The following is a 16635-nucleotide window of genomic DNA, read 5'->3' as shown; positions in this document are numbered from 1 at the left end:
TGCTCCAATTCCTGGTATTTCTGGTTTTTGAAGAGCTTCAGAGGAGGACCCATAGTGTTGAACTATGCCTAGAGTGAGGAAAATTGTTGTATTTGAAGGAAGAATTTCTTGGGTCTTTTAAGGGTTACCTGAGACTAGACAAACAGCCATCATCCCAGTGACTTCTTGTCACAACTAGGCACTTCTAGTTTGGCTTTAAAGGAAATGTCACCATTTTCAAAGAAAGAAGGGGCCACAGGGCAACTAATTAGTATGGGGCCTTGGGTAAGGCACCTAACCATTTTGGGGTCTCAGCTTCTTTATCTGTCAAATGGGGCAATATTAGCCTTAATCTTACTGGGAAAAAATCAATAATAAAAATGAAGATTTTGAGTTTCAAAAATTCCAGACATATTAATATGTACCTAACTTCAGAAGTTAAGTAACATTCCAAAGAGAGATGAGATCCATAATCGTGGACACATGCTTGTATTGTAAAGCTTGACAAAATGAGCTTAAATTTCTTGTGAAGAGATCTCTCCGCATTCAAAAAAGTTAAAAATGACGTAAGAATTCTATACAAAGAGCAATGTCTTTCACTCTTCTTTCAGGAAGGGAAGAGAATGATATAAATATAAGCACCCAGATTCATTTTCCTTGGTATCTATGCCTCACTCTCATAGCATTACCCCAAAATAATGCATTAGAGTATATAACTCAAATTGTAATTCAGAGAAGCATGCAGTTGTTATTTGCTCTAAAGTAAATAATAATTAATCCAGTCTTCTCCACAGATTTTGTGTATTTGGGATAATATTAATGAAGATCAACATAAAAACTTACAAATAAGCAACGATGGTGGCTCACATCTGTAATCCCAGCTACTCAGAAGGCTGAATTGGGAGGATATTTTGAGCCCAGTAGCTCAAAGTCAGCCTGGGCAACACAGCATGATTCCGTCATCCCCCACCCCAACAAAACTCAAAACCGAAAAAGCAAACCAAAAATCCTTACAACTTTTACTAGAAAGGGGTCTTTCTTTAGACCCCCAAGAGAAGGTTTTTGGACCTCACTCAAGAAAGAATTCAGGGCAAGTACACAGAGTTAAGTGAAAGCAAGTCTATTACGAAAGTATGGGAATAAAATAATGGCTACTCCATAGGCAGAGCAGTGGCATGGGCTGCCTGATTTAGTATACTTATAGTTATTTCCTGATTATATGCTAAACAAGAGGTGGACTATTCATGAGTTTTCTGGAAAATTGGTAAGTAATTTCTAGAACTGGGTTGGGCACAGTGGCTCACGCCTGTAATCCCAGCACTTTGGGAGGCCGAGGCAGGTGGATTACCTGAGGTTGGGAGTTCAAGACCAACCTGACCAACATAGAGAAACCCCATCTCTACTAAAAATACAAAATTAGCCTGGGTGGTGGCGCATGCCTGTAACCCCAGCTACTCAGGAGACTGAGGTAAAAGAATCGTTTGAACCCAGGAGGCAGGGGTTGTGGTGAGCCAAGATCACGCCATTGCACTCCAGCCTGGGCAACAAAAGCGAAACTCCATCTCAAAAAAAAAAAAAAAAAAAAAAAAAAGAGATTCCTAGAACTAAGGGTTCCTCCCGTTTTTATAACATATAGGGTAATTTCCTGACATTGCCATGTCATCTTTCTGCTTCTTAATATCTTGCATAACATATTAGTAATAGTTAACTTTATACCTCTCTTTCTTAGTTTAGTTGAGTTAAACACATCAAAGGAAAAGACAGATAACAAAGAGGACTTATACACTCTTTTGTGGAAACAGTTAGGAAAAGGTATAATGCCTTTATTTGGAGTTAAAGAGAGTAAATTAAAGAGATTTTACACGCGTACCAATTTACAAATAGGATGGACTATCGTGTGTCAATCTGGCTACGTTTGACAACGTATACTAGTAGTTTTTTCTTGTATTTTTTCCAGTTAGCATAGATTACAAGGGAGTAATTCATTGAGAGTTGGAAGCCTGATGTGAGAGGGATCAACTATTTTGTAGGTCACACACTATTGCTGATCTGCTGATTAATGTTGTTGGCATAAAGCAGTATCTGGCACTGAAAATGTTCCTGCTCCTCTAGTATCTTTCTTCAGTTTTTTCTGATTCCTGAGCCAGGTGTTTGTGTGATTAGTCCTGTGACAAATGGCCCTGTGTTTGACAGCATTCCCATACCATCAGAGACAAAAGGAACAGACATGAGTTTAAGTTCACCTTTTGTGGGTTATCAGTTCACGACTGTGAGTTTCCACTCACAATCATGAAGTTCAAGGAGCTGGTTACCTTCTCTTTATGACCACCGTCCTATGAATTTGCCGAAGTTGCTTATGAGCTTAACCAGTTTTTGGACTGAGACAATGGGGTTTTCTAAATATGGGTTGTTCTGATCTTAGTTTTTCTTGTCTTTTGCTTGCTTTTGAATTTGTTTGCTCTTGTTTCTCCAGTTCTTTAAGTTGTGATGTTAGTTAGGGTATCAATTTTAGATCTTTCCCACTTTCTGATGTGGGCATTTAGTGCTATAGATTTCCCTCTTAACACTGTTTTAGCTGTGTCCCAGAGATTCTGGTGTGTCTTTGTTCTTATCGGTCTCAAAGAACTTATTTATTTCTGCCTTAATTTCATTATTTACCCAGTAGTCATTCAGGAGCAGGTTGTTCAGTTTCCATGTAGTTGAGCAGTTTGTTGAGTTTCTTAATCCTGAGTTCTAATTTGATTGCTCTGTGGTGTGAGAGACTGTTATTATTTCCATTCTTTTGCATTTGCTGAGGAGTGTTTTACTTGCATTTAAGTGATCAATTTTAGAATAAGTGCTTTGTGGTGCTGAGAAGAATGTATATTCTGTTGATTTGGGGTGGAGAGTTCTGTAGATTTCTATCAGGTTTGCTTGGTCCAGAGCTGAGTTCAAGTTCTGAATATCCTGATACATTTTCTGTCTCGTCGATCTGTCTAATATTGACAGGGGGGTGTTAAAGTCTCCGCTATTATTGTGCGGTGGTCGAGAGGAGAGAGTTCCCCAGCTCTTTGCAATTCCTGGGTGAGGTGACTCCCCACCCTGCTTGTGCTCTCCCTCCATTGGCTGCACTCACTATCTAATCAGTCAAAATGAGATGAACAGGGTACCTCAGTTGGAAATGCAGAAATTACCTGCTTCTGCATTGCTCTTGCTGTGAGATGCAGACAGGAGCTGTTCCTATTATGCCATCTTGCCAGCTGTCTCCCATGTAGCTTATTTTTAATGTTAGGTTGTAATTTATACAAACCTCAAATCTTAAAAGGTCGAAGGTCACCTAGAAAAATCATGATTTATCTAGACTTCTCATAGATCTGTTATTATTTATGTTATCCAAAATAGTTTCAAGACAGTTTACTGTTACGTCTAATTTTTACCAGCTCTTCTCATTTACTGGAGTCAAAATGAGGGAAGAGAGAGAGCCTCTCATATTGTTTTATATTGTTTTATACTCAGTACCTGTTTTAAGAAAAAACAACAAGGAAGTAAAACCAAAGACAGGCAGCCCAGTTCCAGGCCCAAAACCAGGCCTGGGCCTGCCTGGTCTAAACCCAGCAGTTAAAAATCAACTCATAACTTAGAAACTTAGAAACTCATAGATTCCAGACACTGTATAAAAGAACATTGTGAAACTCTCTGCCTTGCTCTGTTTCTCTCTGACCACAGGTGCATGCAGCCCCGTCACGTACCGCCTGTTTGCTCTAATCAATCACGACTCTTTCATGTGAAATCTTTAGTGTTGTGAGCCCTTAAAAGGGACAGAAATTGTGTATTCGGGGAGTTCAGATTTTAAGGCAGTAGCTTGCTGATGCTCCCAGCTGAATAAAGCCCTTCCTTCTACAACTCGGTGTCTGAGAGGTTTTGTCTGCAGCTCAGCCTGCTACAATAAGGATTATCTAATTGGGGCTGGGCATAGTGGCGCTAACCTGTAATCCCAGCACTTTAGGAAGCAGAGATGGGAGGATTGCTCGATCCCAGGAGTTCAAGACAAGTCTGGGCAATGTATGGGGATCTTCTTTCTACAAATAGTTAAAAAATTTGCCAGTTATGGTGGTCCCTACCTGTAGTCCCAGCTAGTGGGAAGGCTGAGAGAGGACAACCCCTTGAGTCCAGGGGTTGAGGCTGTAGTAAATGGTGATTGCACTCTCTCTTTAAAAAAAAAAAATAGCCAGGCACAGTGGCCAAGACAAGCAGATCACTTGGGATTGCTTCAGCCTAGCAGATTGAAACCAGCCTAGGCAACATAGCAAGACCCCACCTCTACAAAAAATAAAAAATTAACCAGGCTTGGTGGTTCACGCCTGTATTCCCAGCTACCTGGGAGGCTGACATGGGGAGAATCACTTCAGATCAAAAGGTAGATGCTGCATTTAGCTATGATTATGTGAATCTGGGCAATGGAGCATGATCCTATCTCTAAAGAACAAATGAAAGGAACCATAAGGTTGGAAACTTAGGCAAGACCATGTAGAGTATAGAATGGTATGCCAAAAAAATCAAAGTTTAAAATGAGCTATTAAGGGCTCTGAACTTTCATTTTACTACCTTCCACCCAGTTTCAGGCAAATAATAAAAATAACAGTAGTGCGGTAGTTGTTGCTGCTCTTTTATTTATTTTTTAATTTAAAAAATTATTTATTTATATTTTGAGATCATGGCTAACTGCAGCCTCAAACTCCTAGGCTCAAGTGGTCCTCTTACCTTAGCCTCCCAGGTAACTGGGACTACAGGTACACACCACTAAGCCTGGCTAAATTTATTTTTTGTAGAGAGGAGGTCTGCCTGTGTTTCTTAGGCTGGTCTCCAACTCCTGGGCTCAAGTGATTCTCCTCCTTCAACCTCGCAATGTGTTGGGATTACAGGCATGAGCCACTAGACCCAGCCTTGCTACTGTTGTAAACAGAGGTTTCTTTCATTGACCTCAGGGCTGGCACCAAGCTCAATAAATATTGGCTAGTTGACTGACAGATATTTATAAGGTAGCTCTTATTTCTTTTTCATTTGTTTTAATCTTTTTTTTTTTTATTTTGAGATGGAGTTTCACCCTTGTCACCCAGGCTGGAATACAATGGTATGATCTTGTCTCACTTGAACCTCCATCTCCTGGGTTTGAGCGATTCCCCTGCCTCAGCCTCCCAGGTAGCTGGAACTACAGGTGCATGCCACCATGTCAGGCTAATTTTTGTACTTTTAGTAGGGTTTCACCATGTTGTCCAGGCTAGTCTCTAACTCCTGACCTCAGGTGATCCACCCACCTCAGCTTCCCAAAGTGCGGGGATTACAGACATAAGTCATTGCACCCAGCCATTTGTTTTACTCCTTACATGGCTTTAAAAGAGTTTAGAACAACATGGTGGTCTATTAATGCTACTGTCAACTTCAGAACAATAAGTAAAAAAGCCCATGTGTTTGGATTACTAAAAGTATTAGCTATATGAGCCTTTAGTATTACTGTCTCAAAAAGCTTTAATCTTGCAATCATATCTTTGCCAAAAATTGAGAGCATAGCACAATTTTAATTTGTTCAATTACCTTGTGATCCAATTAATATAAAAATCATATTCACAAACCTGAGTTTAGGTAGCCATCTCTATTTGCTACATGTACATTAAAGCTTGTTTATTCTATGTAAATATCCAACAATAGGCAGTTCAATAATCTATAAATTAAATGCACCAAAAGAGGCCTCTCCTTTTTAAAAAATCATGAATTAATAGCATTATTATCATATGACTTTACAATTTCCTATCTTACGTATAAGTTGGGAACAAATGTCCAAATATTTGCATTCTGTCCCTATAATAGAATGCTTTACCTTATATAGATCCAGACCTCTCCACAGGAGAGGATCAAAATAAACTGACCTAACTGGCAATGATTGAAAATACTCTTTTAATATTATTAATATTGGTCCTCAAGCCTATTTCCTATCCTAAATCTTGTAATCAATGGTAGAAAAAATTAGACAATTGAGAAAGGGCAAGAGATATTATTGACTCTGGAAAACATCAATAATCTTAGAAATTAAAACTTAGAAATGAAGTCTTACGATTGGCTAATGGTATTCTTTGGTGCCCTGAGCTCCACCATACTTCAGAGCTCCTGGAAGTGAGGACAGGGTATAGTGTAAAAGAAGTTCAATATAGAGCAATTCTAAATCTGTTTTGTATAAAAGACATAGGGAGCAGTCCACAAAACAGCTAATTTAAAACAGGATTATCTTGTTAGAGAATAATTTGAAAATCATGGTCATGTACACATGAACACAGACCCACATAGGGTCATTTGGTGAACTAATGGAAAACTATGAACCTGAACCAGAACATATCAATATAAAAAATTTTAAATAAATGATTATAAATTAACCTTTAGATTTTTCTACATATGAAGTACATAATAATGTTTGTAGTATTTTTTACACACATTGAGTCCAACATACCCATGAGTCTTAAGCATAGCAAGGTTCCATGTTGAGAGCCCAACTCTGACCAGATTGCACCCTGCCTGGGGCGAAAAACCCCAATGTCTTGTCATCCCTAGGTCCTCATTGACATCCAGTACCCACAGACATAGCCCTGCCTCCAGGGCTGAAGCACAAGCCATTGGCAGTGACCTGGCCCCCATTCATGCCCTTTGTATTTTTTCCTACCCTAACAAAGAGTGTTAAAAGAATTTTTCCACTTTTTGTAATGAGACATGCTTAAATAACCTGAGAAATACTCTGCCTCAAAAAAATAGAAAGAGGGGAGGGAGCTTTAAAATGTCTGACCAGGGAGAACTGCTACTCATCTCCATGACAAAGAACCAAAACAGCAGACAATCACTTCAAATAGATCACCTAAGAGAGAACACTGAAATTCAACACAGAAGTGTTAAGCAACACGTAAAGAAAGGAAGGACAGGGGAATTAGGCAGCCTGTTGGCTGGGATTGGCTGGGATCCTGGAGAGGCACCTCAGTTCAGGAAAAGGGTAAATTAAAGACTCCCAGTGGTCCATATTCTCACTATGAACTTCTGCAATTCTAGCTATGGGAGAAGCCATCAATCCCTACAGGCCTTAAGACTAACACAGGCTCCTGGAGACCACATCATGGCATTGGTTCAGAGAGGGAGCTCACACTAGATCCCACACACCCATGAGTCCTAAGCACAGCAAGTTGCCATATTAAGAGGCCAGCCCTGACCAGATTGCACCCTGCCTTGGGGCCCAAAAGCCCCAGCATCTCCACATCCCTGGATCCTCCTGGACATCTGCCACCCACAGACATAGCCTCAGTTGGCTGCTGCCTCCAGAGCTGAAGCACAAGCCATTGGCAATGACCTTGCCCCTGACTCATGCCCTTTGCTCTTCCCAGTTACTAGTAATGGCCCCACTGCTCCCACTGCCTCTGAAATGAAGTTGCCACACATTTACAAGTGCCCTGAGGACAAACTCCTCCTCAGACTGCCCCTACTGTGGGATGGTACCGATGGAGCCAACCCACAAGAAATGTGTATAATTTCCAATTGCCAGCATATGGCTGCTGCCATTGGAAGCAATCCTATACTTCCCAGGAGCAAGGCTGCAGCATTTCCACTGGGAATTGGAGCATCCCACCAAAGACACAGGGATCACCCTGATCCTGCCTACAACACCCAGCACCTGCATGAACCACTGACGGACCTGAATAGGCCCATCTGACCTCAATTCTGCCCCTTAAATACCCAACCATGCTCTCCTGGGTACTGGGGACTTCCCAACCCAGTCAACCACCACTGGCACCTGGGCGCTCCTCCCAGGATCCTGGGGTCAAGCCCAGCTAACCTGCCACTACCACCACAGTGAATAGCCACTTGCATGTGCTACATACAGTCTTGGTGTCTGGCTCACCCACCCTGTTATAACCATTGCCAATACAAGTATGGACTATTTGGGAGTCAGAGAGTTATGCTACCACTGTTACTGCCGTTGCTCATACTGTTGCAGGAATCAGAGGACAAGAGGGACCAAATGGGTGTTACAGGAGGATTTTTATTAAGGTGTACACTGGCTCAGTGGATTTGCATCCAAAAAAACTGAGCTCAGAACAAAGGGTTACAGAAGCAGAATAAAGACAGTTAATCAAACAGTGACAGGTCTCATAATCTCTAGCATAGCTTGTGGTATTGCAGCTGCATCAAAGGAGAAACAGGACCTTACAAAACTTGCAAAATATTTATGGAAAGTAGGTAAAGGGCTAAAAGAGGAATTTTATTTTTCTTATTCTTATGTTGGGGAGGGAGTACTGGGAGAGTCTCCAGAGCACATTCCTTTTGGGTCTTGACTTCTTGGTGTTTTCAGGACCTTGCCTGGGCCTGGGCTGTGTCTGTTACTGATTTTTGGGATGAGACAGCCTAATACAGGAACTTGTTTTTCTCTTTTGGTTTTTATTTCTTCTTTCTTTAATTTCCACCTCAATATCACATGTACTTCCCAGTGGCCTAGAATCCACCCACCCACCAGGCCACTGCTACCACTATCAGCACTTGAACAAGCTGGGCCCACTAACACTGCTGCCAGAATATGCCACTCTTGGACTAAAGCACAGGCCTATCTGGCATCCTCATTCATAGCAAAACTTCAAGACAGTCTCCACTAACAGCTGCACCCTAAGCAACAGAGGAAATCAAAGATAGCACTGACATTGTTTACACCCAAAGAAATCATATGGAGACTCCACTACTACCCACATCTAGAATGAAAGCCAAAGAGCGATACCCAACCAAAACCATAGATATATATTTAGAAAAAAACTCCCCAGTGAAAGCATATTTTAAAAATTGGAAAAGGCAACTATTACACCAGATACTCAGATAGCAGCATAAAGACACAAGAAACATAAATAAACAAGGAAAGGTAACCTTTGTAAAGGGACACAATAATACCTCAGCAACAGATTCCAGTGAAAAAGAACTTTATTAAAACCCAGATAAAGAATTCAAAATTATGATATGAAGCTCAGTGACATAGAAGAGAATAGAGAAAAATAGTTAAAAATATAAATGAGAAATTTATAAACAAATAGCTACCATAGGCAAAGAAACAAATAGAGGATGAGATGGATGGAATTGAGAGAAGTAGGCTTCAGAAGGTGGGTAATAACAAACTCCACTGAGCCAAAGGAGCATCGTCTAAACCAGTGCAAATAAGACAAGAACCTTGATATAAGGTTACAGGAGCTGCTAGGTAGAATAACCAGTTTAGAGAGGAACATAAATGACATGATAGAGCTGAAAAACACGCACAAGAACTGCATTAAGCATACACAAGTATCAATGGCTGAATTTATCAAACGGAAGAAAGGATATCGGAGTGAAGACCATCTTGCTTAAATAAGGCATGCAGACAAGATTAGACAAAAATAATGAAAAGGAACAAATAAAACCTGTAAGAAATATAAGACTATGTAGAAAGACCAAACCTACAAGTGATTGCAGTACCAGAAAGAAACAGGGAGAATGGAGCCAAGTTAGGAAACACACTTCAGGATATTATCCAGAAAACTTCCCCAACCTAGCAAGACAGGCCAACATTCAAACTCAGGAAATACAGAGAACACCACCAAGATACTCCATGAGAAGATCAACCCCAAGATACATAATCATCAGATTCTCCAAGGTTGAGATGAAGAAACAAATGTTAAGGGCAGTTAGAGAGAAAGGTCAGGTTACTTAAAAGGCGAAGCCAATTAGACTAACAGCAGATCTCTCAGCAGAAACCCCACAAGCTGGAATAGTGTGGCCAATATTCAACATTCTTAAAAAAAGGAATTTTCAACCCAGAATTTCATATCCAGCCAAACCAACCTATATAAATGAAGGAGAAATAAAATCCTTTACAGACAATCAAATGCTAGGGGATTTTTGTCACCACGAAGCCTGCCTTGCAAGAGATGCTGAAGGTAGCATTAAATACGGAAAGGAAAAACTGGCAGGAGCCACTGCAAAAACACACTGAAATATAAAGACCAATGACACTATGAGGAAACTGCATCAACTAATGTGCAAACTAACCAGCTAGTATCATGATGACAGGGTCAGATTTATACATAATAATATTAACCTTAACTATAAATTGGGCTAAATGGCCCAATTAAAAGACACAGACTGGCAAATTGGACAAAGAGTCAAGACCCATCCATGTGCTATATTCAGGAGACACATCTGATGCGCAAAGACACTCATAGCCTCAAAATAAAGGGATGGAAGAAAATTTACCAAGAAAATGGAAAGCAAGAAAAGCAGAGGTTGCAATCCTAGTCTCATAAAACAGATTTTAAACCAACAAAGATAAAAAAAAGACAAAGAATAGCATTACATTGTGGTAAAGGGATCTGTTCACAGGAATAGCATTACATTGTGGTAAAGGGATCTGTTCAACAAGAAGCACTAACTATACTAAATATATATGCACCAATACAGGACCACTCAGATTCATAAAACAAGTTCTTAAGAGACCTACAAAGAGACTTAGACTTCTACACAATAATAGTGGGCGAATTTAACACTCCACTCTCAATATTAGACAGATCCATAAGAAAGAAAATTAACAAGGATATTTAAGAATTTAACTGAGCTCTGCATCAAGTGGACCTAATAGACATATACAGAACTCTCCACCCCAAATCAACAGAATATTCATTCTTCTCAGTACCACATGAAACTTACTCTAGAATCAACCACAGAATTGGAAGTAAAACATTCCTCAGCAAATGCAAAAGAACTGACATCATAACAGTATCTTACACCACAGTGAATCAAATTAGAACTCAGGATTAAGAAACTCAACAAAACCGCTCAACTACATGGAAACTGAACAGCCTGTTCCTGAATAACTACTGAGTAAATAAAGAAATTAAGGCAGAAATAAATAAGTTCTTTAAAACCAATGACAACAAAGACACAATGTGCCAGAATCTCTGGGACACAGCTAAACCAATGTTTAGAGGGAAATTTATAGCACTAAATGCCCACATCAGACAGTGGGAAAGATTTAAAATTGACACCCTAACATCACAATTTAAAGAACTAGAGAAACGAGAGCAAACAAATTCAAAAGCAAGTAGAAAATAAGAAATAACTAAGATAAGAACAGAACTGAAGAAGATAGACACACACAAAAACCCTTCAAAAAATCAATGAATCCAGGATCTGTTTTTTTAAAAAGATTAACCAAATAGATAAACTGCTAGACAGACTAATAAAAAAGAAAAGAGAGAAGAATCATATAGACACAATAAAATAGGATAAGGGGATATCACCACTGTTCCCACGGAAATACAAACTACCATCAGAGAATACTATAAACACCTCTATGTAAATAAACTAGAAAACCTAGAAGAACTGGATAAATTTCTGGACAAATAAACCCTCCCAAGACTAAACCAGGAAGAAGTCGAATCCATGAATAGACCAATAACAAGTTCTAATATTGAGGCAGTAATTAATTAATAACCTACTAACCAAAAAAAAGCACAGGACCAGATGGATTCAGAACCTAATTCTACTAGTGCTACAAAGAGGAGCTGGTACCATTCCTTCTGAAACCATTCCTTCCGATACGATTCCAAACAATTGAAAAAGAAGGAGTCCTCCCTAACTCATTTTATGAGGCAAGCATCATCCTGATACCAAAACCTGGCACAGGCACAACAAAAAAAGAAAATTTCAGGCCAATACCCCTGATGAACATCGATGCGAAAATCCTCAATAAAATACTGCAAACTGAATCCAGCAGCACATCAAAAAGCTTACCCACCATGATCAAGTTAGTTTCATCCCTAGGATGCACGGCTGGCTCAACATATGCAAATCAGCAAAAGCAATCCATCACATAAACAAAATCAATGACGAAAACCACATGATTATCTCAATAGATGCCAAAAACACTTTTGATAAAATTCAACACCACTTCGTGCTAAAAACACTCAATAAACTAGGTATTGAGGGAACCTATTTCAAAATGATAAGAGCTGTTTATGACAAACCCGTAGCCAATATCACACTGAATAGGAAAAAGCTGGAAGCATTCCCTTTGAAAATCACCACAAGACAAGATTGTCCTCTTTCAACACTCCTATTCCACATAGCATTGGAAGTTCTGGCCAGGAAGTTCAGGCAAGAGAAAGAAATAAAGCGTATTGAAATACGAAGAAAGAAGGTCAAATTGTCTTTGTTTGCAGATGACATGATTATATATTTAGAAAACCCCATTGTCTCAGTCCAAAAACTGCTTAAGCTCATAAGCAACTTCAGCAAAGTCTCAGGATACAAAATCAATGTGCAAAAATTACAAGCATTTCTATACACCAATAATAGACAAACAGAGAATCAAATCATGTGTGAACTCCTATTCACAATTGCTATAAAGAAAATAAAATACCTAGCAATACAACTTACAGAGATGTGAAGGGGCCTCTTCAAGGAGAACTACAAACCACTGCTCAAGGAAATAAGAAAGGACACAAAGAAATGGAAAAACATTCCATTCTAATGGATAGGAAGAACCAATGTCATGAAAATAACCGTAATGCTCAAAGTAATTTATAGATTCAATGCTATTCCCATCAAGCTACCATTGACTTTCTTCACAGAACTAGAAAAAACTACTTCAAATTTAATATGGAACCAAAAAGAGCCCATATAGCCAAGAAAATCCTAAGCAAAAAGAACAAAGCTGGAAGCATCATGCTGTCTGACTTCAAATTATACTACAAGTCTACGATAACAAAAACAGCACGGTACTGGTACCAAAACAGACATATAGACCAATGGAACAAATCAGAGGCCTCAGAAATAACACCACACATCTACAACCATCAGATCTTTGACAAACCTGACAGAAAGAAACAACGGGGAAAGGATTTTCTGTTTATTAATGGTGCTGGGAAAACTGGCTAGTCATATGCAGAAAACTGAAGCTGGACCCCTTTCTTATGCCTTATACAAAAATTAACTCAAGACGGATTAAAGACTTAAACATAAGGCCTAAAAATCATAAACACCCTAGAAGAAAACCTAGGCAATACCATTTAGGACACAGACATGGGCAAAGACTTCATGACTAAAAGCAATGGCAACAAAAGCCAAAATTGACAAATGGGATTTAATTAAACTAAAAAGCTTCTGCACTGTAAAAGAAACTATCGTCAGACCGAGCAGGCAACCTACAGAATGGGAGAAAAATATTGCAATCTATCCACCTGACAAAGGGCTAGTATCCAGAATCTATGAGGAACTTAAACAAATTTATAAGAAAAAAACAAACAGCCCCATCAAAAAGTGGGTGAAGGATATGAATAGACACTTCTCAAAAGAAGATATTTATGTGGCCAATATACCTATGACAAAAAGCTCAACTTAACTGTTCATTAAAGAAACAGAAATCAAAACCACAAGAGATGCCATCTCATGCCAGTTATAATGGTGATCAATCATTAAAAAGTCAGGAAACAGACTGGGTGCGGTGGCTGACACCTGTAATCCAGCACTTTGGGAGACCAAGGTGGGCGGATCACAAGGTCAGGAGATAGAGACCACCCTGGCTAACCCGGTGAAACCCCATCTCTACTAAAAATTACAAAAAGTTAGCCGGGTGTGATGGTGGGCGCCTGTAGTCCCAACTACTTGGGAGGCTGATGCAGGAGAATGGCATGAACCCGAGAGGCAGAGCTTGCAGTGAGCCGAGATCACACCACTGCACTCTAGCCTGGGCAACACAGCAAGACTCTGACTCAAAAAAAAAAAAAAACAAAAAAAACTCAGGAAAGAACAGATACTTGCAAGTACATGGAGAAACAGGAATGTTTTTACGCTGTTGGTGGAAGTGTAAATTATTTCAACCACTGTAGAAGACAGTGTGGCAATTCCTCAGGGATCTCAAACCAAAAATACTATCTGACCCAGCAATCCTATTACTGGGTATACACCCAAAGGATTATAAATTATTCTACTATAAAGACACATGCACATATATGTGTACTGCAGCACCATTTACAATAGCAAAGACTTGGAACAAACCCAAATGCCTATCAATGATAGACTGGATAAAGAAAATCCGGCATATACATAACATAGAATTCTATGCAGTCATAAAAAAGAATGCGTTCATATCCTTTGCAGGGACATGAATGAAGCCGGAAGCCATGATTCTCAGCAAACTAACACAGGAACAGAAAACCAAACACTGCATATTCTCACTCATAATTGGGAATTGAACAATGAGAACAGACAGACACAGGGAGGGGAACATCACACACCTGGGGCCTATCAGGGGGTGGGGTTCAAGGGGAAGGAGAACATTAGAACAAATACCTAATGTATGAAGGGCTTAAAATCTAGATGACAGGTTGATTGGTGCAGCAAATTACCATGGCACATATATACCTGCGTAACAAATCTGCAGTTTCTGTACATGTATCCCAGAACTTAAAGTATAATAAATAAATAAATTAAAAAAATAAGCTACATGCATTCACATATATCAGGTTAAATGGTTATATCTTCTAATTTTCCAATAATTAATGCTCATTTTTGGTATTTCTTCTTTTGCTATACCACCCGACCTTCCATGTGTTGTTATACTAAATTTTTTTGAAAAAATAATAAAAAGTCATTAGTCTAGTCTCTTCAGGGAATAAGCTAAATCTGGATGCTTTATACCCATTTCACATACCTGTGACAAATTATAAACTAGAAAGGGTACAAATAATAAGCCTTTTATCAGTATATATATTTTTGTATCTTTTGTAGTTACATTTTATAAACTAGGTAAGATCCAAAAAGTTACATAGAATGTAAGGCCTTAATGTTATATCCTCTCTGATTTATAATCTGCCAAATGTATATGAAGGTATGAGGACGGATGTAGCTTTGTATTTACATTTGATATATAATGTTGGGTTAGAGATTAGCTAATTTTTCCAAGGTACAGCCTGTACAGAGCCAGAATTCAAATTCATTCTTTACTGCAATTTCTGTCCCATCTCTATGTTGCTCTATCACTTTGTAATAATTACCTGCCTCAAATGAGACAGGTAGGCCTTATTCCTGGAAGAGGCCATATTCTACATTATTTGAATGTCTGCTTGTGCAAATGTATGCATATTATCAAAAACCTCTTGGTGTGATGGCCACCACTATGACAATTAATATACTTATGACAATTAATATACTTATGACAATTAATATAACATTTTCAATAGTACAGCTACTGAAAATATTGTTGTGTAGTGATTCAACTGAAATGGAATGAGGAAAGAACATGACAGATTATAATCTATAGAATCAGAGTTAGTTGTTAGTTTCAAAATAACAATGAAAACACACGTTACTGAGCAAAATCAGCTGGGATTTCCAAAACTCTCACTAGTGTTATAGTTTTTTGTCTGGAAGTTCTAAACTCTCCTCTCATTTAAACACCAAAGTTTAAATACCTAATATCCATTTTTGGAGGAGGCAAATTTATTACTTAAAAAAATACAATTTCTTCACTTATAAAGGAACATTTCTCCTAATGCCCATTAATAATTATCATTTGTCTAATACCTAATAACTGGAGGTATATCCAGCAAAATATTTGTTACATGGAATATTATGCAATTTGTCTTTTGAAAACAGTAATCAACAGAGGCATTTAATATATATGAGACTTTATATAGATTCTTTACATAGAAAAATATACACAATTCCGCAACATACGTATGCCATATAACATGAGAAAGAAAAATTAATCTTGGGACCCCAAAATCACTAAGTAACGGAAAAGTCAAGCTGCGAACTATGTCACTAAACTTGCCTCCCATTTTATTCCTAAATAAAATAGTTACCAAGATAAGAAGCTACATACGTTTCTAACAACGTGCCCACAAGGAAATTCCTTGTGGACAAAGGACAGACCCAACTCAAAGTTATCCCTCTGAGGCGCACAAGAGACAACTGCATATCTGATTGCTTCCTCTGCCTTATTATTTATGTATGTAAAAATACAGAGTCACTAGCCAGACTAAATTCTGTATTCAGTAAAAGGCTGATCAAGGACTCAAAAGCACGCAATCTCTTGTCTCTTATCTACATTTTTTTTTTTTGAGACTGAGTTTTGCTCTTGTTGCCCAGGCTGGAATGCAATGGTGCCATCTCGGCTCACCGCAACCTCCGCCTCTTGGGTTCAAGCGATTCGCCTGCCTCAGCCTTCAGAGTAGCTGAGATTACAGGCATGCGCCACCACGCCCGGTTAATTTTGTATTTTTAGTAGAGACGGGGTTTTTCCATGTTGGTCAGGCTGGTCTGAAACTCCCAACCTTAGGTCATCTCCCCGCCTCGGCCTCCCAAAGTGCTGGAATTACTGGCGTGAGCCACAGCTCCCGACCTGTCTCTTATCTACTTCTAACATGGAAGCCCCCGCTTCGAGCTGTCCCTCTTACCTGACCGAACCAATCGTGTTTCCCTAAAACGTACAAAAGCAAGCTGTGCCCTGACCACCTTGGGCAAATGTATCACGGGTAAGTCTTGCAAAATAAACTTTTTAAATTGACTAAGACCTCTCTCAGATATTTGGGGTTCAGAAATAAATTGTTTTACCTATTATTTATAATTTTGGTT

The sequence above is a fragment of the Pongo abelii genome, chromosome Y (genome assembly GCF_028885655.2).
Source record: "Pongo abelii isolate AG06213 chromosome Y, NHGRI_mPonAbe1-v2.0_pri, whole genome shotgun sequence".
Lineage (NCBI taxonomy): Eukaryota > Metazoa > Chordata > Mammalia > Primates > Hominidae > Pongo > Pongo abelii.
Note: the sequence above shows the minus strand (reverse complement) of the source record.